Source organism: Sapajus apella, unplaced genomic scaffold (genome assembly GCF_009761245.1).
Source record: "Sapajus apella isolate SASKATOON/1434 unplaced genomic scaffold, GSC_monkey_1.0 scaffold31, whole genome shotgun sequence".
Classification (NCBI taxonomy): Eukaryota; Metazoa; Chordata; class Mammalia; order Primates; family Cebidae; genus Sapajus; species Sapajus apella.
The window spans coordinates 15,373,164-15,401,097 of NW_022436971.1; the positions used below are offsets into that span (position 1 = coordinate 15,373,164).

Sequence of the window (27,934 nt, forward strand, 5' to 3'; positions counted from 1 at the left end):
TAGAGAAACTAGTACAATGAACCACCGTATAGCTGCCATCCGGCTTCAGAGATTGGCAGTCCACCTTCTGGCATTCTGATTCATGTAATTCCTGCCCCACTGTTTTCTGCTTGCTTGTTTTGCTGGCGTATGTTAAAGCAAATCTCAGACATGAGCATTTACTTTTCCATACACTCAGCACACACTGATGAAGTAACTATGCACCCAACACTGCTGGGTGCCAGGAGATCACCAGGTGCCGTGTGCCCAGAGCTGGTGGCAGGACATCGACTCCTCCTTCTACATGGGCAGGTGGCTTCCTGGGTCATCCTGCATAAAGCTCACCCTTGGGGTGGCCACTCTGGGGGCCAAAGGACCCTCCATAGCACTGTCCCATTCATAGCCCCCAGCTTGGCACCCAGCCAGAGAAGCCAGACTCCCTGCCCCGCCTGCTCACTGGCATCCAGGAGTTCAACTGCCCTGCTCTCCCCTCCAGACCCCGCCAGGCACCCCAACCTCCCCACCCAGGATAGGGCAGGGTGCAGAAAATAATCACAAGATGCAATGCTGACTTTCGAAGAGCTTGGAATCAAGAGTGGTGGTTCTCAAAGTATAGCCTGGCCTGGCGGGAGGTCCCTGAATGGCCAAGAATGCGTCTCAGTGTCCCTAGTATAATGTCAAAGCATATCTGACATGGACTGACTGTGTCCCTCCAAAATTCATATGTGGACATCCTAACCCCAAAGGTGATGGTATTAAGAGGTGGGGCCTCTGGGAGGTGATTAGGTCATAAGGGTGGAGCCTTTGTGAATGGGATCAGTGCCCTATAAGATAGGCCCCTGGGAGCCCATTCACCACTCCCACCATGTAAAGACACGGGGAGAAGACAGATGGCTATCAATCAGAACCCAACTGTGATGGCACCCTGATCTCCCAGCGTCCAGAACTGTGCACTGTGAAGAATAAATGTCTGTTTTTCTTAGGCCACCTAGTTCATAGTACTTTCTTTTTTTTTTTTTTTTGATGGAGTCTTGCTCTGTTGCCCAGGCTGGTGTGCAGCAGTGCGATCTCAGCTCACTGCAACCTCCACTTCTCAGGTTTAAGCAATTCTCTCACCTCCGGCTCCTGGGTAGCTGGAATTACAGGCACATACCACCATGCCCAGCTAGTTTTTGTATTTTTAGTAGAGACAGGGTTTTACATTGTCAGCCAGGCTGGTCTCAAACTCCTGATCTCAGGTAATTCTCCCACCTCGGCCTCCCAAAGTGCTGGGATTACAGATGTGAGCCACTGTGCCCAGCCCGTAGTACTTTCTTATAGCAGCCTGAATGGAATAAGACAGCATCCTACCACCGTAAAGCAGATACGCAGTCATTTATCCAGTTCCCCTCTGATTCTTCTTTGACACGACTTCAGTTTTCCACAGGAGAGTGGGGGTGTTTAGGTGGTAGACTGCTTGACCTTTTCAAATTAAGTGATCCCTCTTCAAAATGTATGGCTCATTGTAGCTAATGCCCCAAGTTCATGAATTGTTGACTTTCGCAGTAAATCAGCACAGATCCAAGGAATCCCTGCAGGAACGCCGCCCTCCCCCACACTGTCATGTGATTCCTGAGTGGGAAAGAAGTGACAGGTAGCATGAATGGCCCAGAACCCAGAGCCCAACTGCCCAGGGCACAGCCCTTAGCCTGGGCACAGCGACAATAAACCACCTAGTGGTTATGGGAAAAAAGACTAAGACCCATTGATCCTGGGGAGGGGACAGACAGGAAAATGATTTGCTCAATGCCAGAAAAGAGTATTAAGAGCCAGGCATAGTGGCTCACACCTGTAATCCCAGAACTTTGGGAGGCTGAAGAACAAGGATTGCTTGAGGCCAGGAGTTCAAGACCAGCCTGGGTAACATAGTGAGACTTCATCTCTACCAAAAACAAAAAAAAAGTTTTTTTTTTAAATTAGGTACATGTGGTGGCTTACTCCTACAGTCCCAGCTACTCAGGAGGCTGAGGTGAGAGGATCGCTTGAGCCCTGGAGGTCAAGGCTGCAGTGAGCCTTGATTGCAACACTGCACTCCAGCCCGGGCAACAGAGCTGAGACCCTGTCTCAAAAAAAAAAAAAAAAAAAAGAGAAGAGAGAGAGAGAGCACTGTGCAGTCTCAGACTGAGCACAATCCCCCCCGGAGATCACCAGGAAAATTAGAAAGTATTTTAAATGGAATACTAAACCCTTATTGTATCAAAACTTGTATTTGCAGGGATGCAACCAAAGCAGTGCTCAGAGGGAAATTTCTAGCCTGAAATGCTTGCATGAACCCAGGAGTTCAAGACCAGCCTGAGCTGGAGAAGGGAGAAGAAACTGGAAAGAAATGCACTAAGATCTATCTCAAGAAATTACAATAGAAACAGCAAAATAAATCTAAAGCAAGCAGGACTAGAAATAAGAAAACAAACTTAATGAACTAAGATACAGAGACCATCAACAAAACCTAAAGTTGGTTCCTTGAAAAGGCTGCAAAACTAATACATTTCTGGTGAGAATGATTGAGAAGAAAAGGGATGGCAATTACTACCATCCTGCAGGCAAACTGCGATGCTGCCTCTTGCTAGCAGCATGTCATTGGGCAAATTAATTAACCTCTCCAAGCCTCTTTCATCATATTAAAATTGAGAAATAGAATATCTGCCTCACTGGCTATTATAAGAATTAAATGAGATAGTGTGAGTGTCCAGCAGAGAATAGAAACTACATAAATCATACAAGTTATGATCATGGTGGTGGTAGTTATCAATATTCTAAAGTACTACAGGGGGCTGGGCATGGTGACTCACTCCTGTAATCCCAGCCCTTTGGGAGGCCGAGGCAGGTAGATCACCTGAGGTCAGAAGTTCGAGACCAGCCTGGCCAACATGGTGAAATCCCATCTCTACTAAAAATACAAAAATCGTGCTTGCCTCGGCAGCACATATACTAAAATTGGAACGATACAGAGAAGATTAGCATGGCCCCTGCGCTAGGACGACTTCTTTTAATTTTTTTAAATAAAATAAATTAAAAAAACAAAACAAAAATTAGCCAGGTGTGGTGGTGCGTGCCTGCAGTCCCAGCTTCTTGGGAGGCTGAGGCACAAGAATAATTGCTTGAACCCGGGAGGCGGAGGTTGCAGTGAGCCTCAATCAGGCCACTGTGCTCCACCCTGGGTGACAGAGCGAGATTCCACCTCGAAAAAATATATAAATAAAAATAAAGTGTTACGGGGAACAGGGAGGGAGGATGACTTCCTGCCTGGGGAGGTGGCAGGGATAGGTGATTTCTCAGCCTTGAAAAATGGAGAGGACTTCATAGAAGAAGAGAAAGAAGGACCATCCAGGCTGAAAGCCTAATGAGCAGGAGCAGGAGCCCTGGAGGCCTGAGTTCATTCAGAGGGGAGCAGGGGCCAGCAATGAGTGCCAAGGCCCTCCTGGGCCTCTCCGAGGCAGTGCCTGACATTTGAGGCCAACGCTGAAAACATAAATGGGCCCGGCCCGTAGCCTTCATGCATTATGCAGTGAGGGTGAATAATGCATGACTTGGAATTTTTTTAACCATTTGGTCACAGATTTCTCTCCAGGGTGATGGAAATACAATGGCCATGCTCAGCCTGTCTGTAAAGTTCAGAGAATGATTTAGTTCTAATAACCACCAGGCTCCCAGCGAAGTTATTTTCTGCTGGAAGCAAGTGAATATTCTTCACCAGACCAAGTCAGCTTCCCCCAGTAGGAAGAGGTTCTCTCAGGACTGTTTATTTTCTCAAAGGCCTCTGTCTACATGACAGGGACACACTCAGGGAAAGAGCTCCCGGTGCGTCCGGAGCCAGGTGTGTTCAGCTGTAAGCCTCAGCTGAGACCAGGGGCCCCTCCTCTGGGGGAGGGAGCCATCGGGTGGCAGCCTCTGCGGAGCCTGAGAGCTCCGTCACTCCACAGGAAGGTCATTGCTGGGGCCGCTCTCTCAGGGAGGTGGCTCTGGGTGGAAGCTTCCAGAGAAAGTGGCTCTAGAGCTGGATTACACAGAAGAAACCTCTAATCCCCAAAAATGAGGGGTGCGGAGGCCCCCAGCATGTCACGATAATAAAGACTTCAGAAAAGGTTTGCATCAGAATATGTAACTGGCAGAGTAACCTAGGACCTTGTGTTCCTCTACAAATACAGGCAATCTGGCCGGGTGCTGCGGCTCATGCCTGTAATCCCAGCATTTTGGGAGGCTGAGGTAGGCAGATCACCTGAGGTTGGGAGTTTGTGTCCAGCCTGACCAACATGGAGAAACCTCGTCTCTACTAAAAATACAAAATTAGCCAGGCATGGTGGCACGTGCCTGTACTTCCAGCTACTTGGGAGGGTGAAGCAGGAGAATCGCTTGAACCCAGGAGGCAGAGGTTGCGGTGAGCCGAGATCACACCATTGCACTCCAGCCTGGTCAACAAGAGCAAAACTCTGTCTCAAAAAAAAAAAAAAAAAAAATGTACAGGCAATTCCTGGCTTATGATAGTTCAACCCAGGATTTTTGACACTGTGATAGTGCGAACATGATATATATTCAATAGAAACTGTACTTCCCTCACAGTGCTGGACAGCGGCAGAGAGATCAGCTCCCACTCCCCCACGCTGCCAATTTACAATGGGTTTATTGGAATGTAACCCTATTGTAAGTTAAGAAGCTTCTGTAGTTACGAGGCAAATAGCACACAACCCAGCAACTGCATTCTTGTGTGAACATAAGCTCGCAAAAGAATCTATACACTAGTCCCCACAGCAGTTTCACTGTATAGCAGGCAAACCCCAGTAGCACTCAAATGTCCTTTCAAGGGTGAATGCCAGGCCGGCAGAGGCACGAGAATTGCTTGAACCTGGGAGTCGGAGGTTACAGTGAGCCAAGATCATGCCTGTGTACTCTAGCCTGGGCGACAGAGTGAGACTGTCTCAGAAAAACAAAAACGAACAAACAAAGAGGGTGAATGCCCAACACCCTGCGGCACATCCAAACGCAGAAACACCACTGAGTAGCGAAAATAACAAATCATTGGTACACAGTGTCTAGTCTGTTCCAGCTGCTGTAACAAAATACCTTAGACTGGGCCGGGCGCGGTGGCTCACGCCTGTAATCCCAGCACTTTGGGAGGCCGAGGCGGGTGGATCACGAGGTCAAGAGATCGAGACCATCCTGGTCAACATGGTGAAACCCTATCTCTACTAAAAATACAAAAAATTAGCTGGGCATGGTGGCACATGCCTGTAATCCCAGCTACTCAGGAGGCTGAGGCAGGAGAATTGCCTGAACCCAGGAGGCGGAGGTTGCGGTGAGCCGAGATTGCACCATTGCACTCCAGCCTGGGTAACATGAGTGAAACTCCGTCTCAAAAAAAAAAAAAAAAAAAAAATACCTTAGACTGTATCATTTCTAGAGTAAAAACTTATTGCTCGCAGCTCTGGAGGCTGGGAAGTCCAAGATCAAGGCGCCAGCAGATTCGGTGTCTGGTGAGTGCTCTCTGATTCACAGACAGCAGTTGGGTGCCGGGTCCTCGAATGGTGAAAGGGGCAGCCGCACTCCCTTTCCCTGTCTTATAAAGGCATTAATTCCATTCATGCAGTTGGAGCCCTCATGACTTAATCACTTCCCAAAGGTCCCACCTCTTAAAACTATTATATTGGGTATGAGGTTCCAACATCTGAATTTAGGAGGGCACCAACATTCAAACCACAGCATACAGCAGCCTGGATGACTCTCCAGAGAACTATGCTGACTGCAAAAAGCCAATCCCCAAAGGCTCCAGTTACTTGATTCCCTTTACAGACCATTCTTGTGGTGACAAAGGTATCAGGATAGAGAACAGACTGGTGGTTGCCAGAGGCTGGGTAGATGATTGCGTTAGAAACTAATAGGAGGGATGGCTAGGCATGGTAGCTCACGCCTGTAATCCCAGCACTTTGGGAGGCTGAAACAGGTAGATTACCTGAGCTCAGGAGTTCAAGACCAGCCTGGCCAAGATGGACAGAAACTCTGTCTCTGCTAAAAATGCAAAAATTAGCTAGGCATGGTGGCATGTGCCTGTAGTCCCAGCTACTTGAGAGGCTAAGGCAGGAGAATTGCGTGAACCCGGACGGCGGAGGTGGCAGTGAGCTGAAATGGTGCTGTTGCACTCCAGCCTGGGGAACAGAATCAAAGAAGGAAGGGATGGGGAGGGAAGGGAATCCCTGTGGCATTGGAACTGTGGTGGGGGGTGGGGCCACAAACATGAGCAGGTGATAAAAGTGCATGGAACTAGAGGAGCATGCACAGGAATGGATGCAAAGAAAGCCAGCGAGAGCTGAGGGTACTGGATCAATGTCAGTACAGTTACTGTGATGTTACCCTATAGGTCCACAAGATGTCCACCTATGGGAGAATGCGGGACAACGTGCACTGGATCTCTCTGTGTGACTCCGTACAACTGCATGGGAATCTATCATTATCTCAAAATAAAAGTTCTAACTTAAAAATAGTAATGATTTAATGTTAAGTGAAAAAGGCAGACCTCAAAACTTTATGTGATGATCGGTACTATTTTGTTTTATTTATTTTAAGGCAAAGTCTCGCTCTGTCGCCTAGGCTGGAGTACAATGGTGCAATGTCGGCTCACTGCAGCCTTCACCTCCCAGGTTGAAGCGATTCTCCTACCTCAGCCTCCCAGGTAGCTGGGATTGCAGGCGCCCAACACCACACCCAGCTAAGTTTTGTATTTTTAGTAAAGACGGAGTTTCACTGTGTTGGTCAGGCTGGTCTCAAACTCTTGATCTCAGGTGATCCACCTGCCTCAGCCTCCCAAAGTGCTGGGATTACAGGCCTAAGCCACTGCACCTGGCCCAGTCAGTACTATTTTAAAGACCTCAAAATTTACACCTAATATCTACCAAACTGCCTACCCTATGATCCAGCGATTCCATTCCTAAATATACCCGCAAGAGAAACAGGTGCCTATGACCACCAGAAAATGTGTACAAGAAAGCTAGTGGCAGTTTCATTCCTAACAGCCACAGTAGGCAACAATCCAAATGTCCATCAACAGTGGAATTAATAGATTGGGTTTCATTCATACAGTGGAATCCTTAACACGTCAATTATAAAGAAACAAACGTGTGCTGTACATGACATTCAGGAATCTTCCTGACCAACATGAAGCAAAAGAAACCAGACGCAAAATGTAAAATGGTGCAACCACTGTGGGAAACAGTACAGTGGTTCCTTTAAAAAATTAGAAGTAGAATTACCATGTGATGAGGAGGTCCACTTCTGGGCATATATCCAAAAGGACTGAACACAGGGTATTGAAGAGATATTTGTGCACGCATGTTCACGGCAGCATTACTCACAGTGTCTAAAACTTGGGCAGAAGCTACCCCCCAGTGTCCATTGACTGATGAATGCATGAGCAACATGCACGATATCCATAATGGAATAGTATTCAGCCTAAAAAAGGAAACAAATTCGGACATGCTACAATATGGATGAACTTTGAAGACATCATGCTAAGTGAAATAAGCTAGACACCAAAAGACAAGTGCTGTATGAACCGCCCATAGGAGGTATCTAGAATTGTCAAATTCATAGGAACAAAGGCGAGCGGTGGCTCACGCCTGTAATCCCAGCACTTTGGGAGGCTGAGGTACGTGGATCACTTGAGGTCACATGTTTGAGACCAGCTCGGTCAACATGGTGAAACCCTGTCTCTGCTAAAAAATATCAAAAAAAAAAGATTAGCTGGGCGTGGTGGTGCGTGCCTGTAATTCCAGCTACTCAGGGGGCTGAGGCAGGAGGATCATTTGAACCTGGGAGGCAGAGGTTGCGGTAAGCCAAGATCGCGCCACTGCACTCCCACCTGGGGGACATAGCGAGACACCATCTCAAAAACTAAAATAAATTTCTTTTTTTAATTATATGAACAGAAAGTAGAATGGTGGTTACCAGGCCTGTGGGGAGGAGGGAATAGAGAGTGTTTAACGAGAATGGAGCTTAGTTTTACCAGATGAAAAGAGATCTGGAGATGGATGGCAGTGATGATTACACCACATTATGAATGTGTTTAATAACGTTGAACCGTACACTTAAAAGTGGTTAAGATGATCAATTTTATGTGTATTTTAACACAATTTTTAAAATGAAAAAAAAAGAAAAAAAAACAGCCAGACACAAAGACCACATACAACATGGTTCCTGTATATGAGGTTTAAGAACAGACCAAACTATTCTGTGGAACAGAGTGAGAATCCGGGTTTGCTGAAGAGAGTGTGAGGCTGGGCAGGGCCTGCGGTGCCCCTGGGCACTGGCACTGCCCTCTATCCTAACAGAGGCGGTGGGCGCAGAGTGTGTACATGTCTAAAACTTAACTACAAACTTCAGATTTGTGCACTTTGCTGCATGTGAGTTATATCTAAATAAACATTTTAAATAAGAAAAAGCCCACCTGCGTAGAGGAAGGAGTAGCAGGAAACCCAGCTGCATGTTCACAGGGCCTTTCTAGGTATATTTCGGCATCTTTTCCTCTTCTTTCTCTTTTCCCTGTTTCCAAATTTTCTGTAAAATGAGGAGGTTCTGCATAAGAGGAACTTTACAGCAGCTAGGAACGTTTTTTTCTTCTTTTTATCATTTTTGAGTCTCACTCTGTCACCCAGGCTGGAATGCAGTGGTGCAGTCATAGCTCACTGCAGCCTCTAGCTCCTGGGCTTAAGTGATCCTCCTGCCTCAGCCTCCCATATACCTGAAACCACAGGCATGTGCCACCACACGCGGGTAAGTTTTAGATTTTTTTGTAGAGCTGGAGATGGGGTCTTGCCGTGTTGCCCAGGCGAGTCTGGAACTCCTGGCCTCAAGTGTTCCTTTGGCCTCCCAAAGTACTGGGATTATAGGCATGAGCCACCATACCTAGCTTTTTATTTTTTTTAAGGAAAAAATTCAGTAGTCTACAGTCATTGAGGTCTTCTGAAGACAGTGACCCCTCGGGGAATGTGTCTTTCTCACTCCACCCCACAGGTCCTCGTGGGCCCGCTTTCGCCAAGGACACAGAGCCAGGAGGGCCCCGCCTGCCCAGGGAGCCCACGGAAGGCCCGGCTGGAGAGGGAGCTGACGGGGGACGGCCATGGCCATTTTCCTCTGCTGCCGCTGGGCCCGGGCAGCTGGCACCAAGGAGCTCCTCAGATACTGTTTCTCCCCAGGCGCCGCTGTCTTAGCTCAGGCCACAGACGGGACAGCACAAACAGCAGAAGTCTACTTCTCACAGTTCTGGGGACCAGAGCCCAAGGTCACGGTGCAGCCAGGGCCCAGGGTCCAGCAAGGGCTCCTCCTGGGTGGGAGGCGGCCGCCTCCTCCTGGTGTCCTCAGGTGGCAGAGAGAAGGCAGTGGGCCTAAGGAGCCTAATCCTAGTGGCTCGGCACCTGCCCATACGACCTCATTTAACCATAATTGCTGCCCTACTGCAAATACAGCCACACTGGGGGCTTGGGCTTCCACGTGTGAATTGCGGGGGCCACAGCTCATCCACAGCGGAATTATACTGACTGTTCAGTCAACGGTGCCTCCACAGTCCCACCGCCAAGGCTTTGCCAGATCACGCCCCCCACGGAGCACACCCCCCACAGAACCAGCCCAACTGCCACTCGGCCTCCCAGGCAGATTTAGGCCCTAACCAACCCGTGCCAGGCCAAGGGCTCCGGAGGGCAGGAATGCTGCCTTCCCCGGCCGGCGCGGGCCCTCATTCTCTTCAAGTTCGCTGAACTGGGTTAGACCGAATTCTTCTGGGCAGGCCTCCCAGCTGCGAGGCGATCAGGAGCTCAGAGGAGACTGTGCAGCGGGGTGCCCAGGGAGCCCCATCACCTCTCTCCTCGCTCTCCTTCTCTCCTGAGGCATGAGGGCTGATTCCAGGCGAGGCTCCCAGGCTCCGCAGAGCCCTGCCCAGGGGCGGAGGGAAGAGCTACTCCCATCCGGCCACGGGCCTGACTGCGTTGGGCCTCTGCCGAGGGAGGAGGGATAGACAGGGGTTTCAGTGGGCTGGAGCTGGCTTATCCCTAGAGCCAGAGGACACGGCGGGTCCAGATGCTCCTGGGGCGACTGGCGAAGCCAGCAGAGGGTATCAGGCTGCAAGAACAGGCTGGGCACTTGCCACTGTTGTACATGTGGAGATGCCACTGGGGGAGAAAGGGGACCAGGGACAGGGGAACCAAGTAATGGAGGGAGAGGAAGATGGAAAAGAGAGAAGAGAAGGAATAATCAGCTGGGCATGGTGGCTCACGCCTGTAGTCCCAGGACTTCAAAAGGCTGAGGCAGGCAGATCATGAGGTCAAGAGATTGAGACCATCCTGGCCAACATGATGCAACCCCATCTCTACTAAAAATACAAAAATTAGCTGGGCATGGGGGTGAGCACCTGTAGTCCCAGCTACTAGGGAGGCTGAGGCAGAAGAATTGCTTGAACCAGGGGACAGAGGTTGCAATGAGCCGAGATTGTGCTACTGCAGTCAGGCCTGGCAACAGAGCGAGACTCCATAAAAAAAAAAAAAAAAGAATAATCATCGTGGCGGACACCCCGAGGGCCTACTATGGAGCTCATGCTGGGCAAGCTTCATACACCTCAATCTCACAACGATCCTTGGAGGTAGAGTCTATTCAACTCCCCATTTTGCAGATGTGGAAAACTGAGCACAGAGAGTTTAAGTCACTTATTGAAGAGCTTACAACTAGGAGGTGCTGGGCTGATTTGAACCCAGGCAGCCAGAGTCCATGCTGTCCAGTGCTATGAGAAGAGAGAAAGTCAAACGGGGGTGGGAGGAGAGGACAGACACGGAGGAAGCTGAAGGAGATGGGCTTTTCCATTCAACAGATATTTCCTGTGTGCTGATTTACCACTGTTCCCCGGGACTCAGAGGGGTGGGCATCAGAGGGTGTGACCTGTGTGGTCACGCTAGGCCCCTGCTCAGATGGACCATGAGCTAAGCTCAAGTCTTTGCTGCCACTGTCTTGAAATTCTTCATTGTTTTTCAACAAAGGGCCCCACATTTCATTTCGTAGCTGATATGAGCAGTCCTGGGTGCAGTAACAGCTCACCCAGCCCCTCCCTTCGCCGGGATTATATTCGAAGGCTGCACCACAGACAGAAGGAAGAGGGAAGGGGCCGACCGAGCAGGAGGCGAACGCTCGCTCATGTCTCGCGGAGGGCTGGGGAAAGGGCACAGATTGTCCTTGAAGCTAGAAAGGTGTAATTCAATTATTTTTACAATTTCATTACTGAAAAAATCTATTGGCCTCAGGAGCATTCTGCTCAAAAAATTGAACTAAAAACAAAAGGGCATTCGCCGTCTTCCCTGAGCGCGCGTGTGAGCCGGCTTCCTATAAATCACTGACGAACAGAGAAGGAGCGTGGCATGGGGCATCGCCCTCTGTCCGCCCACCCTGGTCCCTCCAGAGCAGCGTCAGGTGGAGGCAGTGGAAGTGGGAGGGAAGCAGGCACGGCCCAGGGACCACCATGGTGCCAGCCCTGGCCTCCTTTAGCTCATCTGACTTTCTGCAGACCCTTGACAGACAGGCGGGCCTCAGCATCCATGACTAAGAGCAGAGAAATTGCACCCCGTGCAAGGTGACCCAGCAGGCTAGTTAGTAGATAGGGTAGGACTCAGCCCAAGTCTGTCTGGCTCCCAAACCCATGCTCTGTTAACACACGTCCCCCCTCTCAATGCACTCATGCTAAAATGCACGCAGACCCCAAAGGAGCTGTGCTTTCTCTCATCCTTGGGCCTTGGCCAGGCCTGGACTGGCAGGGCCCCTTGGTCTGGTTTTCTAAACAAGCAGCACCTCCTCCTGTGATTTCCCAGCCTCTGGCCAGGTGGGGGCACCTCACAGCTCCCTGTCCTCTCTTCTTTATCCTGAGCAACACAAGGGCCAAGTTGCTGTTTATTTTGTTTGCTCCTGAGACCTCATGTCCAGAACAGTGCCTGATGCGTAACTGACACTCAATATTTTTAAATAAGAAAGACTGTTCCAGGGACATTGCTGGTTGGGAGGTGTCTGTGACTATTCACTCCTGCCTCTGCCCGGCTGCCCTGTTTGGCTCCCTATGCCAGGGATCCTGGAGTGGCATCCGTGTCGTCCTGACCCAGATGCTCTCAGGACAGAGGCTGCCGCAGCTCCCAAATCACGCTGTTCCTTTGTTCGACGCCGGCTCTGTCTTACGGACCACATTAGGGAGACTCTGACACTGACCAGTGGGCACCACCCTGCCCGGCCCTGCTTACCTCACTCGACCCACACGCCCCTCTTTAGGAACAATTGCAGAGATGCCACCAGCTGACACAAGGGGCCGGACTGCCCTGGAATCAAGGCTTAGGAGGAGGGCAGGAGATGCAGACAACAGCAGCCGCCAAATCCCACGTCAGCCCACGGGCCCCGCCTGACTTCTCTTTCCCTTTGCTGAGCCTTGCTGGGTACTGCGTGGCTCTCAGCGTGGAGTTGCTCTGTGTTGATACCTTACCTCATTTAATTCCCTGGCAGCCCTTGGGGGCAGAGCTGACTGTTCACCAGTGAGGAGGCTGGGCCAACCACACCCTGCCCCGCCACAGGCTCGCTGCCTGGGTTCTGTGCGGCCCAGCAGCCTGTAATGATTGGCTCAGCCTGTGCGGGGTCCGCTCCAGGTGGAGAGTCACCCACTTTTCCCCTGACGAGGGCTGGGCCCCGCATCTCAAAGGAGCTTGCAGCCTGGAGGTGCCTGGGCTGCTAGGGAACAAGCCCCTGATGGCCACTTCTCTCTTCTCTCCTTTTAAAGGGCACCACCTCTCCCAGCCTCTTGATTTTGGAATAGACACAGCTTCTTTCTGGCATCTGATTCCTAATCAGGCATTCATTCTGCTGAGCTCTCAAAGGGCTGTGGCTGGGGCGGGTGGGGGGAGCGCGGCACACAGGCCCCATGGAGTCTCCTATGCTGCCTCTGCCGTGCCCCGGCACACAGGAGCCTGCACACCCACTTCTGGCAGCAGGAAAGCAGGTTGGAGAGAAGGAGGAGGGAGTGGGGGGAGACCCAGGCCATAAATGACCCACCTCCCAGCCAGGGCTGGTGTCTGTCCCCACTGCCGAATGACTGCAGTCACCCAGGGGCTGAGCTCATCCGCTGACCAGGCGCCTCCTTGGCATCATTCTCTCTTTTGTCCCCCTCCTTTCTTGCTCTCTTTCCCGAAAGGAAAACAAGGCTGACAGCACAGCCCATTCACCCCCACCTCTCCAGCATTCCTGACTCACCCTGAAACTTCCCCCTGGTTCCAGCACCCATGAGCCAGGGGCCATCTGATTTCACCACAGGGCAAGATCAAAGTGACCTGGCCATGCAACCCCTTCTCGAGGTGGGAGAACATTGATTTCCATGATAAGCCAGTCAACTCCCAAGTCATGATACATTATGCTCTATGTCTCCAGCCACTTGCTGAGCCTCAAAATCAAATTCCATGTCCAAAGAGGAAACGTGAAAGGTAATTGGGAAAACTGGGGGTGGGTCGTCCTGGAAGGCAGAAGTGTCTCCAGGGGTCGTGGCAGATGCAGGAGCTCATTCTGGGAGTCTGGGGATGTCTGGGGTGTACTTTAAAGCCAGGAAGTAGGCAGGGAAAGGCACCCTCTTCACTCTGAAAAGCCTAAGCCCCAGTCCCAGGTGCTTCCCATGCGGCCTTCAGGGACAGCAGGGACATTGGCTGCTCCCGTGGCCTAGCTCACTCGGTTACCAGAATCTGGATCAGAACAGTCAGATGGGGCCACTCTCTATGTAAACTGGATGCCAGCCAAGGCCTCCCAGGCCCTCAGGAACTAGGAAAACCTGACTCACATCTCCCTCTTCTCCCCAAGTTCCAGCGTGGGCAGAAGTTCAAAGCCAGCTCCCAGACCTCCTCAGATCCCCAGGGGCTGGCTGGCACCCTCCTGGCCTCAGGAAGCCCAGTGCGGAGGCCAGCTCTCCAAGCTCAGACACTCATTTGCGCGGCACGAGCACTCAGGACTGTGCAGACCTGCAGGGGCCAGGAAAGGGGCACATATTCTGTGGCCATGCCTGTCAGATTCCAAGGAGCAGCTGCCCCCATCTTCAAATGCCCTCCCTCTGCTGGGGAGCCCAAGGTGCCTCCCCGACCCCAGCTCACCCTCACCGTCCTGGCTTTGCATCTCTTACTGTCTCTGCAGCAAAAACCAGAACTTGCCCCCTACAGAGCATTTTGCTGGCTCCTCTGTTGAGTTGCCGCCAGGGAACATCTAGGCCTTCACAGCGCCTGTGAGCACTTTTCTAGAGCAAAGACTGTCTTTGTCTTTGAGAGCAATTCTGCATGCAGCAATTAATCTAAGACTTCCCCTCATGTTGCACATCTAACACGACGCCTGAAGGGAGTGCTTCAACTTGGGAACTTGCACAGAGAAGCAGCCAGGTGCAGTGGCGCACGCCTGTAATCCCAGCACTGTGGGAGGCTGAGGCAGGAGGATCGCTTGAGCCCAGGAGTTTGAAACTAGCCTGAGCAACACAGTGAAAACCCCATCTCTACAAAAAAGTACAAGTAGCTGGGCATGGTGGCATGTGCCTGTAGTCCCAGCTACTTGGAAGGCTGAGGCGGAAGGATGGCTTGAGCCCAGGAGGTGGAGGCTGCAGCGAGCTATGATTGTACCACCGCACTCCAGCCTGGGTGATAGAGCAAGACCCTGTCTCTAAATAAATAAATAAATAAACATTACAATAATAATAAGCTGGGTGCAGTGGCTCACGCCTGTAATCCCAGCACTTTGGGAGGCTGAGATGGGCAGATCATAAGGTCAGGTGTTTGAGACCAGCCTGGCCAACATAGTGAAACTGTCTCTACTAAAAATACAAAAAACAAACAAACAAAAAATCAGCCGGGCATGGCAGCACCTGCCCGTAATCCTGGCTGGAGAATTGCTTGAACCCGGAAGGCGGAGGTTGCAGTGAGCCAAGATCAAACCACTGCACCCCAGCCTAGGTGACAGAGCGAGACTCCATCTCCAAAAAAGTAATAATAATAATAAAGAAAAGCAGCAAGTGACCAGTGTTTGTTGAATAACAGATGAAACGGGTATTATTGAGTACCGCTCTATGCTGGGTTTTGGGAGCCACTGCCTGAAGGAGTCCATGGTACATTGCACAGGCTGGGTACTGAGGAAAGGTTGGATTGAAAGATGGAAGAATGACTGGGTGATCAGGTGGGTGGGTAGGAAGAAGGAAGGAATGACTGGATAACGGGAAAAGAAAAGGGGAAAAGAGAGGGAAGAAATGAATCAACAGGGTGGGGGCTGGAGGGCCGGCGCATCTTTCAGCTGATTGTGGGGACAGGTAGGGTGTATAGGAGACTGGTGTGGGACCCACTCCAACCCCCAGTGCTGGAATCAAGATTATGTTAAACTGAAGATATTTGAGATTCAACAGATCCCGAAAGAAGGCTTTTTGGAGTTTCCCTTATCTGACTAAAAGCAGAAACTTCTGGGAGCGAGGCTGCCATAAACCCCCTCTTCAGAAAGGGGCAGCTTCACTCCCAGGAAGGAGGTCCAGAGCGAAACTGCCATAAATTCTCTTTTGGGGCGGAGGGCATATCCTGCCAGGAGGAAGGTGGAGGAGATCTCTTGAACCTGCTGTTAAAGAAAAATGATTCAATGACGTTTGTTAATGATGGCAAGAAGGCACCGTTTATTGGGGGCGTCAGGGGCAGGGGGAAGGAATTATCGCCATAGGTGTATGAACCACCGACGCGATCCTGCAGTGGGGGAGAGAGATTGCGCTCAGCCGCATACACAGCGAGGAAAAGTGGGAACTGATAGCCAAGGAGCAGGTTGGGGTCAGCGGAGCGGACACCCGGAGAGGGGGTTCTGGCTAAACTGACCTCGCAGGATTCTTGCTGAAGGCAGGCCAGGCAATCAGACAGCACCTGGGGGACGAGAGAGGAGGATCAAGGGGGATCAGAGAGCAGGTGGGAGACTTCTCACTCAACTGACTTAGCAAGATTCACGCTAAAACTGGACAATGCAAAGACAAACACAGAAGTGCAAAAGTGAGGCCTGGCGGGAAAGAGTCCCAGGAGACTGAGTCAAGTGTGGTCCAGGGGACAGTCTTTGTCATTGCAAAAGCCAGCTTCGTCACAGACTGTCTCATCTCACACGCTGGTCCCCTGGAAGCCGGTTTGTCTTTCCATTTGCTCTTCAGTAGACACCTTTTCTCTCCCTCCCATCCCCTGCTCAGTCCTCAGAGCAGCAGGCCCCCACCCCCACATTTTTGGCAGCAGGGACCAGTTTCCTGGAAGACAATTTTTCCACCGACAGTGCGGGGGATGGTTCGGGATGAAACTGGTCCACCTGAGATCATCCAGCATTCGCTAGATTCTCATTAGGACTGCGCAGCCTACATCCCTCACACGCGCAGTTCACGACAGGGTCACGGTCCTCTGAGAATCTAATGGCACCTCTGACGGAGGCGGGGCTCAGGCGGTCGTGCCCACTCGCCACCCTCCTCCTGCTTGAGGCCGGGTTCCTAACAGGCCACAGACAGGTACCAGTCTGCAGCCTGGGGGCTGGGGCCCCTGCTGTGGATAAACCCCCTCCACTTCTCCAGTGTTACTATACACGTATGTGTTATATGCATATAGTTTTCATCCATGGTTCCCGGCTCGTAACTCTCATAGCCCTTGTTACAGTCTTCGGTTGTAACGGCGGGTGTTAGGCCGCAGGAGACAGAATCTCTCTGAACTTCTCGGCAGGACTCTAATCTTCCCCCGTTTTCTGACTGTGGGTCTTAAAATCCTCCCCAGAGAGGGTGTCGCCCTATATCCTGGGGGAAGAGATGTTGACATCATGAAGCTTCCATAGAAACCCAAGAGGACTGGGCTCTCAAGCTTCAAGATGGCGAACCACACAGAGGTTCCTGGAGGGTGGCGCCCAGGGAGGGCATGGAAGCTCTGCGTCCCTTCCCCCACACCTCGCCCTATGAGCCTCTCCATCTGTATCATTTGCAATATCCCTCATAATAAACCTGTAAACACAAAGGTCTCCCCGCGTTCTGGGAGCCACTCTAGGAAATTATTTAAATCCAAAGAGGGGGGTGTGGGAACCCCAATTTGAAGCCAGTTGGTCAGAAGTTCTGGAGGCTGACTTGTGACTAGTATCTGCTGGGGGTAGAGTGGCCTTAGGGACTGAGCCCCAGCCTGTGGGATCTGACACCCTGTCCAGGTAGGTAATGTTGGCAGTGAATTGGAGGACAGCCAGTTGGTGCCCAATGCTTGGCAGTAGGGAGGAACCCCCACACATCTGGTCCCTGGGGTCTTCTGTGTTGATGACTGAGGCAGCATGAGGGCAGAGAAAAAACAGCCAAGAGGGTTTGTGCGCATGAATAAACTCTGTCTCTTCAGGCAGGCCGGGTCCAGGGGCTGGGGACTGTAATCCCAGCACTTCGGGAGGGTGAGGCAAAAGAATCACATGAGACCCCATCTCTATGATAAAAACAAAAACAGCCTTTGTCTTTTCTACTGTTGATCTGTTGACTGTGAAATTCTCAGACCCTCAAACACGGAGCCCAAGTGGGTAGAGAACCCGCTTTTCCCCCTAACACTGTAGTTTGGATGCTTTGAGAGTCATTTCCAAGAAAGCCCCAGAGACAATTCCTCTGGCCAAGCAGACATTTGGCCTAAGGGCTTATTACATCTCAGAGGTGGCCCCCATGGCCTTGTGTGGGAAGAGAAGTCAGAATGGTCAAGTTATCTTCAATTTGGAAAATGAGGAAAGGCAGGTCATAAATCTCTGCTATGAAGAACTCGTGGTAGGAACTCATGGTCCAGTGCACCACCACCCAGGCTGGAGACATCAGCCCTGATCCCACCTCTCCACTTCCTCCTGGCCCAGAGAGCAGACACAAGGAGGCACAGCCAGGACACAGGATGAGCAAGGGACAGAGGACCTTCCCACCAACACGCCCGCCGAGAGCACCTGCTCAGGACTATGCACAGCCCCTGAGAGAAGAGAAAAACACAAGGCAGGGCACTCTGTTCGGAGCCTGACACTCACCAGCCACCACATCCTCCACACAGGCACGGACACACAGCCACCACCCCGCTGTTTGTCCGCTGTAGCCAGGCAGGGCGAGAGGCATGTCCAAGCCGAGCAGTGACATCCCAGCACCTGGGCATTCAAGGCAAGAGGCTGTCCTGGGCCCTCGGACCAGCTTCTTCCCAACTCCATCAAGAGCACCGTTCACGTCCAGTCATTTGCCTTTCACTGGCTCATTCATTCCTTGATTGGTTCATTCGTTTATCAATGATCATTTCTGATGCTACACGAGACCCAGAAAAACCAAGGCAGATAAAACACAGTCGGGAAGGTGCCATGCAGGGGTGGGAGAGTGGCAGTCCAGGCTTGTTTTCAGAGCGGCTGTGACAGGGCTCTTGACAGGTGTCACATGCATGAACCAAACAACATTTGACATCCTGCTCCAGAAGGCAGAGTTCTGTGCCCTGTTCTCAAGGCATCTGCCATCATGCTGACACTGGCCCCAGCAAAGTGACCATGGCCTGTCCCCATCATAAGTGGAATGTACGGACACACTTGTTTCCTAACAGGGTCAGTGGTGACTGACTGCCACGTTTCCAGCGCCGCCGGGGTAAAAGCCCTCAGAGAGGGACCATGAGCAAACTGTCACCATCTAGACACGCTCATGCTTGTGAAGTGCTTAGGACACGGGCGGGGGCAAAGCGCGTGTTCTATCACTGCTCAGTAAATAGAATGTGACAACGAGGCACTGCTCCGTAGGAACATGCAAGCGCCCAGCGTGCCATAGGGAACAGGGCATGGGCTTTGTAGACAACAGGCTAAGCCTTGGCCCCTGCCTCTCTGCCTCCTAGCTACACATCACAGACAGGCCTCACTTTCTCCAGCTATAAAATGTGACCATAATTCTCTACCCCCAGGGGCAGCATGGATGATTAACAGAGACTGGGATGCCAGACAGCTCACCCACTTGTCAGACTTGTATACAGAGCTCGGGGAGCACATGCGGCGCCCCTGACCCACCCTGACCCTGAGAGACCGGGCCCTGTTCAGGGCAGCCTGGTGTTCGGGCGCAGGGCACAGAAGCCATTCATCAGCCAGTCGGCTGACCCATTCGCACCAGCCACCAGGACCCGGGGGTGCGAGCCGGGCTGGTGGGCAACAGGGCCCGGGAGAAGGGCTGTGGGCCCCAGCGTGCCCCTGCAGCCAGCCCCAGTCTCCGGACTCCACTCTCCCGCACTCAGCTCTGCAAGGCCTGGTTAATTTAGAGGAGTCATTTTAATCAATTACATGAAGTGTAAAATAACTGTTCAGCTCTGCTCAGGAAATGGGGCCTGTCATCTTTAAGGCTTTATGGGAAAGGCATTAAGATGGAACGATGTGCTCCACGCTGCCCGCGCCGAGCTCAGCCAAACCTCGGGGCAGAAGGAACTTCCAGAGCCCCCATGGCAACCCAGCAAACTGTCACCAGCAGCTGCTGTGCTCCCCCAGGCCGCTGGCTGCCCTTCCTGCCTTCACATGCCTCTGATGTGGCTGCTGCCTGGCGCTTCGAGGCACCCAGTCCAAGCCTCCTTCCCGGCCCATCCCCAGCTCCTCAGCAACAGGGCTGTGAAGCACTACACGGAGTCACCACGGGGTGTGCACAGGGACCAGGAAGCAATCGGCAGGCCCTGGATCCCCGAACTTATTCCAGGGAATCACATGCAGCTTTGACAGCACAGCTCTTCCAGTTTGGAAGGCCGCATCCAGTCTCTCTGGGTGAAGCCATCTCCCTAATCTCTTTGCCTTTCCATGTTTTGGGTCACTCATCACCCTGATCACCCAGGAGAGGATGACAGCGCTGATGATGAGGAACACCCATGGGCACGTGACACTTCCAGACCTTGCTTAAAACCTTTATTTCCCGCAGGCTTTACAATGTTTATACCCCTTTTGTCCAGAGGAGTGGTGAGGGCCTTAGAAACAGCTGGTCCCCAGCCGGGTAAATGTGACCCCTGCCCCGTGTCCTCACCCCTGTTGGCTTCGCCTAGGTCTGCGCTTCTTCCCACACAGGTCCCCTGTTCTGGGACCGTCAGCTACAGAGCCCTTTAATTGAGAGGTCACCCCATGTGGCTCTACCTCAGTTCCTCTCCTGCTGGAAATTTCATCCGAGAGGATTCGGTGAAGGTGCCGAAAGGGAAATGTGTTTGATGGATCTCTCAAAGGCCCTGCAAGTGTTCTGATGAAGATAACCAAAAGAGGCCAGTCGCGCTGGCTCACGCCTGTAATCCCAACACTTTGGGAGGTCGAGACGGGCAGATCGCTTGACCCCACGAGTCTGAGACCAGCCTGGGCAACATGGTGAAACCCCATCTCTACAAAATTAAAAAAATCAGCTAGGTATGGTGGCGTGCACCTGTGGTCCTGGCTACTTAGGAGGCTGAGGTGGGAGGATCGCTTGAGCCCAAGAGGTTGAGGCTGTAGTGAGCTGGGTTCGTGCATTCCAGCCTGGGCAAGAGAGCAAGACCTTATCTCAAAAGCAAAAGGAAACCAAAAGAGTAAAGCGGGGTCCCCTGTGTGCAGCAGAATTCAAAACACTTTGTTAAAGGAGCTGCCACAGCAAAGGGTAAAGCCAGCTGAGAATGAGGAATGCTCCCAGTTGGTGATGGCAGCCCGTGGCAGCTGGCCCCCAGGCACCTGGCTGTAAAACTGAGCCTGATTGAGTCGCCTCACATCCCAGATGGACTGCAGGACCAGGGAGGGATAGTGGGGGCCCTGGCTTGTAAGTGACAGGGACACTTTCTCTAGGGCCCTGGCCACCCAGATCAGAACTGGGTGGTCCCCGGGGCTGGATTCTCTGGCCACACCCACATCCGTCTCCTAGTCCCTGCATCTATAAGTAGCCCTTAAGTTACTGTATCTTCTATCCAGGGATGGCATTCAAACTACTCGGCAACTAAAAGGGTTCAAGCAGAGACCAATCCAATCACAAGCCCGCGTGCTCGCCTCGCCCGTGAGCGCTAAGTGGACCCAGCCCTGTGTGCTCCTGAGTGGACTCGTCGCACAGCACTGGCTGCGTCATGTGGACGTTACAGTGACCGTCTGTGTCAAAAATAACAACGATGATGATGATGAAATGTATTGAGCACTTACTGCCAGTCCTTGTTCTGAGGCGTCCGAGTGTGTGAAGCAGTCCACACACCTAGGCAGTGATGTGGACAGATGATATGACCTCTACTCACAAATAAGAAAACAGAACAAGGTGATTTCACACACAGCTGTGAGGTGGAGCCCAGATGTACTCAGGCCAGCTCCATAGCTGTGCTCTGACAGCCCGGCCACTGAGTGTCCAGGGACCCAAGTCTGTTCGTCTGGCTGCAGGACTTCCCTCTTCAGAACCTTCAGGCACCATCTGCCCCGGACCCCACAGCCCCCGCCTGCGGGCCCCATCTGCTCATTCTTATTTTGCAGACCTGGGGGAAACTGATGCCAAGAGGGCTACGTGACTTGCCCAAGGTCACACAACCAACCCCCACCAAGCTGGGAGGAACAGCCCTGAGCTTGCTGTCCTATCTGGCCTCTGCTCCCAGCCTGCCTGCCCCACACCCACACACAGAGCTTGGTGCCTGGAGCAGGTGGTGGGCTCAGCCCTGGCCCCCAGAGGCAGCTGCAGACACCCTCCTCTGCCCAGCTCTGCCCTTTGGTTCCCCCAGGGACAGGCTGACATTCATCATCATGTGCTGGCTCCCCCTCTCCCTGCAGCCAAGAGCTAATTGTCCTGATTTCTTTCCAAGAGCAGTCTCTGAATAGCCTTCGCAGGCACAATTAGGCAGGTTCAGCTTGACTTTCACACTCCAGTTCTGAAAAAATCAAATCAGCAAGGAAGCAGCGCCTCTCGGAAGTTCTCTGAGAGCGCCTTTGTGCAGGAACAAAGCACACACATAATTACCTCTTCGCTGATGAGCTCAGGCCCCGGGGCCCTGCGTGCAGGAGCTGCCCGCTGGCGGCCCCGCCCAGACCCTGTCTGCTCTATTCTTAGAAGCAGCCAGCCAGGCTGGGGCTCCTCCTGGGACCTGCGGTGGGACGGACATGCCCGGAGACCCCTGCCAATGCAGGCCATTCGTCTCTACCTAGAGCATCCCTGTCGTGGATTGGGACTGCTAGCGTGGGTGGACAAAGCCTTACTGTCAAGATGGAGCACTTGAGGCCCACAGAGGGCAGATGCCCTGCCCAAGGTCACACAGCAAGTTCAGGCAGAGCCACGACTCCAATCCAGGCCTCCCAGGGAGCTGGTGTCTTCCCAGCCCTGACCCTTAGGCTAACTCACAGTGCACAGTCATCCTGCCCAGCAAAAAGCAGGGCTTTGAGCCCACGAAAGACAGTTTCCCACTAAACAGCAGGTGCGTCCCTGTTGACATACCAAGGAGAGTGTGGCCGGCACTTTTTCTGGGGACAGAAAAGGAAGGGCTCCTCTGTCTCCATGTGGAGAAATCAAGGCCCAGATGTCACACAGCTAAGAAATGGCAGAGCTGAGACTCATCCCCCGTCTCCGACTCCTGGGCAGGCGCTTATGACTAACTTCAGTAACCGCCCTGCACACACCCACACGCACCGACACACCGCATCCTAAAGCCCGCTGCGGCAGCGTTTTGATTGACTGAGAGAAGCAACATGAGTGGCGGGTGGCTCCACACCACTCTGTTCATCGGGAAGTTGTGCCTGGCCTGGCAGCTCGGCTGTACCCTGCCTCCTCCCCTCCGTGCACCTGGGCATCCCGCGCCCTCTTGGCACCTCTCTTTGCTCATCTGTAGAATGGAGACGAGGCTGGCCCCTCACTGGGCTGGGGAGATTCCTGGTCCAGGTTGCCATGTGGCACACTTGCAGGAGGCTGTGCCCCTTGTGCACGCGGGTGGTGGAGGCCATGACCCTGGTGGCACACATCCGTATCTGCCCTGCAATAGGGAGGTCGAAGTCTTGGACCCGTGCTGATAAAGAACCACCAGGCCGGGCGCAGTGGCTCAGGCCTGTAATCCCAGCATTTTGGGAGGCCAAGGCAGGTGGATCACTTGAGCTCAGGAGTTCAAGACCAGCCTGGGCAACATGAGGAAATCCTGTTTCTATCAAAAATAAGAAAACATAGTCAGGCATGGTGGCACATTTCTGTGGTCCCAGCTACTTGGGAGGCTGAGGTGGGAGGGTTGCCTGAGGCTGGGAGGCAAAGGTTATAATGAGCCGAGGTCACACCACTGCACACTCCCGGCTCGGCTACAGAGGGAGACCATCTCAAAAAAACAAAAAGAACCACAGCCTGGGACAGGGTGGAGCTCAGTGCTGGGTGGCCCAGTCCACACTTCCTGCAGCCCCAAGAAGGGAGGCTCCAAAGGATGGGGTGACCAGCCAGGAAACACTTCCACGGAGAGGTGGGCTAGGGGCCTCAGGGCCAGGCCCGCTTCAGAAAGCCTGGTGGGGGCACTTCAGGGTGCAGCAATGGGGCAGGCAGAGGCGGGCAAGAAGGTTCTGGCATCCCAAGATTGCAGCCAGCTCGCCTGGCAGGGTCAGGGTTCCAGGAAGGCCTGCAAATACAGTGAGTGGGCTGCATGGGACAGGGTCCCGATGTCCAGGGGTGCGGACCGAGATGTGGGCAGAGCAGGCAGAGAAGCCATCAGATGCCCTGAGACTGGTCTGGCAGGCAGGGGTGGTCTGCACAGGTGGTCCTGGGGCAGAGGGAAGAGGAGACCCAAATGTCTACGGTGAATACGGGAAAGAAGGAGAGGAGCTGGGCATGAGGGAACCGCCTCAAATCCAAGCAGCCTCTAGCGAGGAGCCCCTGCCCATGCCGGCCTCCTCTCCCCTGCCCATGCCGGCCTCCTCTCCCCTGCCCATGCCGGCCTCCTCTCCCCTGCCCATGCCGGCCTCCTCTCCCCTGCCTGCATGGCTCCCCCTTGCTCAGCTCTATACAGTAAGCACCTTCAGTCTATTTGCTCAAAGCCACAGGGCCCACCAGGCAAACCCGGGTTTAAGCTCTTGGATTTCCTAGAGCATCCACTCAGCACCACCCCATGCAGGCAGTGGGGACCCCGGGATTAATAGGATGTTGCACGATTTCCCAGGGGCCTGCATCTTGACAGGGTGTGTGATGCTTTCAGCTCAGAAGGCCTTTGGGTTTGGTACAAAATGCTGTGGAGCAGTGAAATGAAAAGATAGCAGAAGGCAGTCAGGAGGGCTTCCTGGAAGGGGGTGCAGCACACATGAAACCTGAACTACGTGCAAGGTGAGGGGAAGGGCATCCAGGCCTGAGCCCAGCATGAGCAGAATACGGCAGCCTGTAAGAGCAGGAACCCCTGGTTTGCCCAGGATGTAGGGGCACACAGGGAATCACACAAGAGCAGGAGGACCTGGAGGGGCAGGGAGAGGGGACTGGACTTTCCCCCGAGGGCCCTGGAGACACGCTGAGCAGAGGGTAAGAGCAGAGCTGTGTCCTCAAGGAGGAGAGCCGGGCCTCCTGGGCACCTCCCCTCAGCAGGAAGCACAACCGTGAAGCTCCGGAGAAACGGGGGGCAGGCTCCCAGGGCTCCTCTGGGCCAGTGTTTCTGAAGTGGAAGCGGGGCTCTTCTCCTGGAGAGACTTCTGGGAAGCAAAGGTCTGAGTGTTGGGGAAAGCCCCATTCTCTCCCTCCCTGTGTGTGAACACACAATACAGCAGCCAATAAAGGCTCTGAGCAGTCCTGCAGGAAGGAAGCCTCTGGAACTGTTTCAACCCAGTGACACCTAAACCTCAGTCATCCTGGAGCCCTTCTTCTCCTGCTGCACTGTTAAAATCCTACCACTCAGAGCTCCACCTTCTGGGAGGGCCTTGTGGAAAGACCTTGTGTCTTATCTGGGCCCAGGGGTCAAATCCCGTGCGTGGAACTGAGTCGGAGGAGAGACCCGCCTAGGCCAGACCTCAGTCTCCTGAGAATTGGACACAGAAGTGGACACTACGCAAAGGCCAGCAGCCAAAAGACAAGGCTCCGGAAGCACCGGAGACAGCGACGCTCCCAGGCTGAGGTTGGGAACCATCAGGGGAAATGCCAGCGTGGCCTTCATCGTCTGGGTACCTGGGGCACCTGGCAGCCACTGTTCACCGCTCTCCCACCACTCATGCCTTTGGGCTGAGGATGTCTCCACCCACTAGGGAGTGATCTGGTCTCATTTAGGGATCCCTCTAAAGGAGTCCCCTTTGAAATGTCACCCACACCCACCTCACCTCTCAGTACCAAATGTGAACAAACATTAGGGCCAATTTGGTCCCCCTGGAAACTGACTTCCACCTGTTGGCCAGAGAGTGTGATGTAAATTTATGGAAGAAGACGTCCAAAGGACCGATGATCTGGCCCGGCCCCCACGGCACTGTTCTCACTCCTGCTTGCTTCTCCGAGGTGAAGGTCTGCAGAGGAACTCTCCTGGGCCTGCCCAGGTTGGGTCAGGTCAGTATCAGCTTCTGCCTGGTCACAGCTGACCAGCTGACCTACCCCGAGCTCCCGGCAGAGGAGGCCACTCCTCAGAAGCGCCCAGCCATTCTCCAGCTGGGGCAGCCAGGCCTTGCTCAGAGCTCGGCCCCGGCCCCCATGCCGGCCTCACGCTCGGCTGCTTATTATTTGAATTCAAATGAGCATAATGAGTTTGAGGGCACCTATTACTCCAGACACAGAAAATGAAATTAGTGAGGACAGACACTACAATTGTATTTCAACCTCATCCTCTGGATAAGGAAGGCGAGGAGAGGAAGAGCACCAGAGTCAGGCCTGCAGCCCTACAGAGCTGCACCATCGCAGCCCCGAGTGAGGACAGGGAGCAGACGGAGGAGGCTCAGGGACCCCTCACCTTCTGCACTCTGAGTGCATGGCTGGAAAGGCATGGCCAAGACCCCTTCATGCGCCTAATCTCCCAGAGACAGGCAGCATGGGGTGGCAGAGGTATGCGGGGATGACGGAGGGCTGTGGATTTATATCCCTGGCCAGGCCACTTACAGGCTACATGAGCACAACCCAGAACAACGATGGGCAGGAAGTGGGTGAGCGCTTTCCTGTGCCAGGACCGCTGCCGGCTTTGTATGTATCACCCCCTCATCCTCCCAACAACCGGCTGAGCTCTGCGGACACCCATTTCAAACATGCGGAAACAGAGCTCAGAGGAGTTCAATGATTCAATGACCTGGATTCTCTGGGCCTTGCTATTGTTTTCATAAAATCAAGGTGACCATCCCATCAAAGGGTGTGGCGAGGATGACATATGGCAGCATGTATGAAGATGACCAGTGGTGTTTGGCACAGGTGACCACCCAATAATGCTTGTCTCAGATATGCATTCATTTAGTCACTTACCCCTCCTCTCATTCATTCATTTATTCCTTCATTTATTCACGCACTCATTTATTTAAAATAAAGAGGCAGGCTGTGATGCCTGAAGTTCCAACATTAGGCATTCTACTAGGTTACGCCATGGAAGGGCCCCACCAAAATACATGTCACCTGCCCCATTTGCAAGTTCAGTTCCTGTGGGCAGGGTCGGTTTGCGGAGTAGGCAGCAAAACGGAGCCATTAGTTCCCTCTAATGGAATTATTCACAATTTTACAAATGAAATACAAAAATGCCAATCAGAAGCAGAATGAACAAACTGTGGGATAGTCAAACAATGGAATACCCTCTCCAGCAACGAAAAAGGAGGATTACAGCTCCTGCAACACGGACTCTCACAGGCACGATGTTCAGCCAAAGAAGCCAAAAAACGGCCACCAAAAAGTGTGCCATCCTTGGCCCAGTGCGGTGGCTCACGCCTATAATCCCAGCACTTTGGGAGGCTGAGACGGGCGGATCATGAGGTCAGGAGTATAAGACCAGACTGACCAACAAGGTGAAACCCCGTCTCTACTAAAAAACACAAAAATTAGCTGGGCATGGTGGCTTGTGCCTGTAATCCCAGCTACATGGGAGGCTGAGGTAGGAGAATTGCTTGAACTGGGACCCGGGAGGCGCAGGTTGCAGTGAGCCGAGATCGCACCACTGCACTCCAGCCTGGGCTACAGAGCAAGACTCCATCTCAAAAAAAATAAAAGTGTACCATCCTTGATCCCGTCTGCATGAAGTACCAGACCCAGCAAGTGAAGGATGGAAGTGGAGATGGTGGCACCTTAGTGTGGTCAGGACTGAGAGGAGCCGGGAGGGGTTTCCTGGGCACTGATGATGTCCTCTTTCTCCATCTGGGGGCGGAGCTGACTTCACAAGTGCATGTACTTTGAGAAAATGCATTGAGCTGTGCTCTTATGATGTGTGCATTTTTCTGTATTAAGTTTTTTAAAATGGGCTGTGTGTGGTGGTTCACTCCTGTAATCCCAGCATTTTGGGAGGCAGAGGCAGGCAGATCTCCTGAGGTAAGGAGTTCAAGGCCAGCCTGGCCAACATGGTGAAACCGTCTCTACTAAAAATACAAAAATTAGCCAGGCGTGGTGGCATGCACCTGTGAGCCCAGCTACTTGAGAGGCTGAAGCAGAATCGCATGAACCCAAGAGGTAGAGGTTGCGGTGAGCCAAGATCATGCCACTGCACACCAGCCTGAGTGACAGACCAAGGCTCCATCTCAAAACAATAAAATTGTCTGTTAGACATCCCAGAGGAAGCGCTTCACAGATAATGAGATACTTGAGTGTGGCAGCCAGGAGGGCCGGGACAGAGCCATGAATGTCAGCATCGTTGGTGGGCCGAGCCAGGAGCATAGGAAGGCAGGCGTGCCATGCTCTGAGGTGCAGGAGGTTGGGAGGGGAGGGGACCCAGCAAAGGGGACAAAGAAGGGGAGCTGGTGATGCTGGCGGTAACCAGGGAAGGACGAATCCCAGAGGCCAATGGAAGTTTCCAGGAGTGTGTGCTGCTGAGAGTCAGGAAAGACAAGG

The 27,934-nt window shown here is 52.8% G+C and overlaps 2 long non-coding RNA genes and 1 other non-coding gene across 3 annotated transcripts; 2 read left to right on the forward strand and 1 right to left on the reverse strand.

Moving 5' to 3' along the window:
• The first annotated feature begins 2,922 nt into the window (after nt 1–2,922).
• LOC116562146 lies at nt 2,923–3,030 on the forward strand. The gene has a single exon (XR_004273797.1). It is a non-coding gene; the product is annotated as a U6 spliceosomal RNA (small nuclear RNA).
• A 4,223-nt stretch (nt 3,031–7,253) lies between these two features.
• Nucleotides 7,254–14,040, reverse strand: LOC116562038. Its single transcript, XR_004273719.1, has 3 exons — nt 13,838–14,040; nt 8,450–8,559; nt 7,254–7,455 (listed from the first exon to the last, which is right to left on the reverse strand). It is a non-coding gene; the product is annotated as an uncharacterized LOC116562038 (long non-coding RNA).
• Nucleotides 14,041–15,712: 1,672 nt separating this feature from the next.
• Nucleotides 15,713–25,809, forward strand: LOC116562039. Its single transcript, XR_004273720.1, has 3 exons — nt 15,713–15,805; nt 21,570–21,575; nt 25,799–25,809. It is a non-coding gene; the product is annotated as an uncharacterized LOC116562039 (long non-coding RNA).
• The last annotated feature ends 2,125 nt before the right edge of the window (nt 25,810–27,934 follow it).